Source organism: Xiphias gladius, unplaced genomic scaffold, assembly GCF_016859285.1.
Source record: "Xiphias gladius isolate SHS-SW01 ecotype Sanya breed wild unplaced genomic scaffold, ASM1685928v1 HiC_scaffold_662, whole genome shotgun sequence".
Taxonomy (NCBI): Eukaryota; Metazoa; Chordata; class Actinopteri; order Istiophoriformes; family Xiphiidae; genus Xiphias; species Xiphias gladius.
The window spans coordinates 1-5,000 of NW_024402368.1; the positions used below are offsets into that span (position 1 = coordinate 1).

General features: G+C 44.8%; 4 non-coding genes across 4 annotated transcripts; all 4 read left to right on the forward strand.

The window, feature by feature from the left end:
* The first annotated feature begins 464 nt into the window (after positions 1 to 464).
* On the forward strand, positions 465 to 537 carry trnak-cuu. Its single transcript has one exon. It is a non-coding gene; the product is annotated as a tRNA-Lys (tRNA).
* A 780-nt stretch (positions 538 to 1,317) lies between these two features.
* On the forward strand, positions 1,318 to 1,390 carry trnak-cuu. The gene has a single exon. It is a non-coding gene; the product is annotated as a tRNA-Lys (tRNA).
* Positions 1,391 to 2,539: 1,149 nt separating this feature from the next.
* On the forward strand, positions 2,540 to 2,612 carry trnak-cuu. The gene has a single exon. It is a non-coding gene; the product is annotated as a tRNA-Lys (tRNA).
* A 2,208-nt stretch (positions 2,613 to 4,820) lies between these two features.
* On the forward strand, positions 4,821 to 4,893 carry trnak-cuu. The gene has a single exon. It is a non-coding gene; the product is annotated as a tRNA-Lys (tRNA).
* Positions 4,894 to 5,000: the final 107 nt, after the last annotated feature.

Consider the following 5,000-nt stretch of genomic DNA (forward strand, 5'->3'; position numbering starts at 1 on the left):
AGAGTATCTATACCTGAACTTGACCTCTGAGACAAGCATACATCTGAGAATATGAATTCTAAAGGGCCTCACGCACCAGTCAACAAGTCTAGCCAACCAAACCCGTCTGAACTTGACCTCTGACAGAAGCATACATCTGAGAATATTAATTCTAAAGGGCCTGACGCAGCAGTCAACAAGTCTAGCCAACCATATCCTGCAGTTTTGCAATGCTCCAAGCAGTTTGTCCTGATGACATAGCTGAACCAAGCGTAAAAACTGCAACAGACTGGGCCTCTTTCCAAGCATGGCATAAATGTGCTTGATCACATGATGCAGGAGCTACGTTAAGTTGTCCAGCTGGCTCAGTCAGTGGTCAGTGAAGTCTCCTCGATCCTTTTCTCTTTGGAATTATGGAATTATGGATAATTTGTTGTGGGCAGCATTTTCCGTTTTTACCAAGTATGATTTTTCCAAGTCTTGAGGCCCGGCTATCTCAGTCGGTAGAGCATGAGACTCTTAATCTCAGGGTCGTGGGTTCGAGCCCCACGTTGGGCGAGGGATCTTTTAAGAGTGGGGATGGGATAGAAGTCAAAATCCTTAAACTACTCCACAAGAATATCGTTACTTCAATGTGCTTGATCACATGATGCAGGAGCTATGTTAAGCATCCCAGCTAGCTCAGTCAGTAGTCAGTGAAGTCTTTGCGATCGTGGGTTCGAGCCCCACGTTGGGCGATGGAACTTCTAAGATTGGGGATGGAAGTCAAAGTCCTTAAACTACTCTACAAGAGTATCTATACCTGAACTTGACCTCTGAGACAAGCATACGTCTGAGAATATGAATTCTAAAGGGCCTCACGCACCAGTCAACAAGTCTAGCCCCAAACAAACCGTGAACTTGACCTCTGAGACAAGCATACATCTGAGAATATGAGGTCCTCACGCAGTCTCAAACAGTAGTCAACCAGTCTACCCTCTGAACTTATGACCTCTGACAGAAAGTACATCTGAGAAGAATAATATTAAAAAGGCCTGACGCACCAGTCAACAAGTCTAGCCAACCATATCCTGCAGTTTTGCAATGCTCCAAGCAGTTTGTCCTGATGACATAGCTGAACCAAGTGTAAAAACTGCAACAGACTGGGCCTCTTTCCAAGCATGGCATAAATGTGCTTGATCACATGATGCAGGAGCTACGTTAAGTAGCCCAGCTGGCTCAGTCAGTAGTCAGTGAAGTCTCCTCGATCCTTTTCTCTTTGGAATTATGGAATTATGGATAATTTGTTGTGGGCAGCATTTTCCGTTTTTTTCAAGTATGATCTTTCCAAGTTTTGAGGCCCGGCTAGCTCAGTCGGTAGAGCATGAGACTCTTAATCTCAGGGTCGTGGGTTAGAGCCCCATGTTGGGCGAGGGATCTTTTAAGAGTGGGGATGGGATAGAAGTCAAAATCCTTAAACTACTCCACAAGAATATCGTTACCTCAATGTGCTTGATCACATGATGCATGAGCTATGTTAAGTATCCCAGCTAGCTCAGTCAGTAGTCAGTGAAGTCTTTGCGATCGTGGGTTCGAGCCCCACGTTGGGCGATGGAACTTCTAAGATTGGGGATGGAAGTCAAAGTCCTTAAACTACTCTACAAGAGTATCTATACCTGAACTTGACCTCTGAGACAAGCATACGTCTGAGAATATGAATTCTAAAGGTCCTCACGCACCAGTCAACAAGTCTAGCCAACCAAACCCGTCTGAACTTGACCTCTGAGACAAGCATACGTCTGAGAATATGAATTCTAAAGGTCCTCACGCACCAGTCAACAAGTCTAGCCAACCAAACCCGTCTGAACTTGACCTCTGACAGAAGCATACATCTGAGAATATTAATTCTAAAGGGCCTCACGCAGCAGTCAACAAGTCTAGCCAACCATATCCTGCAGTTTTGCAATGCTCCAAGCAGTTTGTCCTGATGACATAGCTGAACCAAGCGTAAAAACTGCAACAGACTGGGCCTCTTTCCAAGCATGGCATAAATGTGCTTGATCACATGATGCAGGAGCTATGTTAAGTATCCCAGCTAGCTCAGTCAGTAGTCAGTGAAGTCTTTGCGATCGTGGGTTCGAGCCCCACGTTGGGCGATGGAACTTCTAAGATTGGGGATGGAAGTCAAAGTCCTTAAACTACTCTACAAGAGTATCTATACCTGAACTTGACCTCTGAGACAAGCATACATCTGAGAATATGAATTCTAAAGGGCCTCACGCACCAGTCAACAAGTCTAGCCAACCATATCCTGCAGTTTTGCAATGCTCCCAGAAGTTTGTCATGATGACATAGCTGAACCAAGCGTAAAAACTGCAACAGACTGGGCCTCTTTCTCAGCATGGCATAAATGTGCTTGATCACATGATGCAGGAGCTACGTTAAGTTGCCCAGCTGGCTCAGTCAGTGGTCAATGAAGTCTCCTAGATCCTTTTCTCTTTGGAATTATGGAATTATGGATAATTTGTTGTGGGCAGCATTTTCCGTTTTTTTTTCAAGTATGATTTTTCCAAGTTTTGAGGCCCGGCTAGCTCAGTCGGTAGAGCATGAGACTCTTAATCTCAGGGTCGTGGGTTCGAGCCCCACGTTGGGCGAGGGATCTTTTAAGAGTGGGGATGGGATAGAAGTCAAAATCCTTAAACTACTCCACAAGAATATCGTTACTTCAATGTGCTTGATCACATGATGCATGAGCTACATTACATCCCAGCTAGCTCAGTCAGTAGTCAGTGAAGTCTTTGCGATCAGGTTCGAGCCCCACGTTGGGCGATGGAACTTTTAAGAGGGATGGAAGTCAAAGTCCTTAAACTACTCTACAAGAGTATCTATACCTGAACTTGACCTCTGAGACAAGCATACGCCTGAGAATATGAATTCTAAGGGTCTCACGCACCAGTCAACAAGTCTACTGAACTTGACCTCTGACAGAAGCATACATCTGAGAATATTAATTCTAAAGGGCCTGACGACCAGTCAACAAGTCTAGCCAACCATATCCTGCAGTTTTGCAATGCTCCAAGCAGTTTGTCCTGATGACATAGCTGAACCAAGCGTAAAACTGCAACAGACTGGGCCTCTTTCCAAGCATGGCATAAATGTGCTTGATCACATGATGCAGGAGCTATGTTAAGTATCCCAGCTAGCTCAGTCAGTAGTCAGTGAAGTCTTCGATGGAACTTCTAAGATTGGGGATGGAAGTCAAAGTCCTTAAACTACTCTACAAGAGTATCTATACCTGAACTTGACCTCTGAGACAAGCATACATCTGAGAATATGAATTCTAAAGGGCCTCACGCACCAGTCAACAAGTCTAGCCAACCATATCCTGCAGTTTTGCAATGCTCCCAGAAGTTTGTCATGATGACATAGCTGAACCAAGCGTAAAAACTGCAACAGACTGGGCCTCTTTCTCAGCATGGCATAAATGTGCTTGAACATGATGCAGGAGCTAAGTTGCCCAGCTGGCTCAGTCAGTGGTCAATGAAGTCTCCTCGATCCTTTTCTCTTTGGAATTATGGAATTATGGATAATTTGTTGTGGGCAGCATTTTCCGTTTTTTTTTCAAGTATGATCTTTCCAAGTTTTGAGGCCCGGCTAGCTCAGTCGGTAGAGCATGAGACTCTTAATCTCAGGGTCGGGTTCGAGCCCCACGTTTAGGGATCTTTTAAGAGTGGGGTTGGGATAGAAGTCAAAATCCTTAAACTACTCCACAAGAATATCGTTACTTCAATGTGCTTGATCACATGATGCATGAGCTATGTTAAGCATCCCAGCTAGCTCAGTCAGTAGTCAGTGAAGTCTTTGCGATCGTGGGTTCGAGCCCCACGTTGGGCGATGGAACTTTTAAGAGTGGGGATGGAAGTCAAAGTCCTTAAACTACTCTACAAGAGTATCTATACCTGAACTTGACCTCTGAGACAAGCATACGTCTGAGAATATGAATTCTAAAGGTCCTCACGCACCAGTCAACAAGTCTAGCCAACCAAACCCGTCTGAACTTGACCTCTGACAGAAGCATACATCTGAGAATATTAATTCTAAAGGGCCTGACGCACCAGTCAACAAGTCTAGCCAACCAAACCCGTCTGAACTTGACCTCTGACAGAAGCATACATCTGAGAATATTAATTCTAAAGGGCCTGACGCACCAGTCAACAAGTCTAGCCAACCATATCCTGCAGTTTTGCAATGCTTCAAGCAGTTTGTCCTGATGACATAGCTGAACCAAGCGTAAAAACTGCAACAGACTGGGCCTCTTTCCAAGCATGGCATAAATGTGCTTGATCACATGATGCAGGAGCTATGTTAAGTATCCCAGCTAGCTCAGTCAGTAGTCAGTGAAGTCTTTGCGATCGTGGGTTCGAGCCCCACATTGGGCGATGGAACTTCTAAGATTGGGGATGGAAGTCAAAGTCCTTAAACTACTCTACAAGAGTATCTATACCTGAACTTGACCTCTGAGACAAGCATACATCTGAGAATATGAATTCTAAAGGGCCTCACGCACCAGTCAACAAGTCTAGCCAACCATATCCTGCAGTTTTGCAATGCTCCCAGAAGTTTGTCATGATGACATAGCTGAACCAAGCGTAAAAACTGCAACAGACTGGGCCTCTTTCTCAGCATGGCATAAATGTGCTTGATCACATGATGCAGGAGCTACGTTAAGTTGCCCAGCTGGCTCAGTCAGTGGTCAAAGAAGTCTACTCGATCCTGTAGTCTTTGGAATTATGGAATTATGGATAATTTGTTGTGGGCAGCATTTTCCGTTTTTTTCAAGTATGATCTTTCCAAGTTTTGAGGCCCGGCTAGCTCAGTCGGTAGAGCATGAGACTCTTAATCTCAGGGTCGTGGGTTCGAGCCCCACGTTGGGCGAGGGATCTTTTAAGAGTGGGGATGGGATAGAAGTCAAAATCCTTAAACTACTCCACAAGAATATCATTACTTCAATGTGCTTGATCACATGATGCATGAGCTATGTT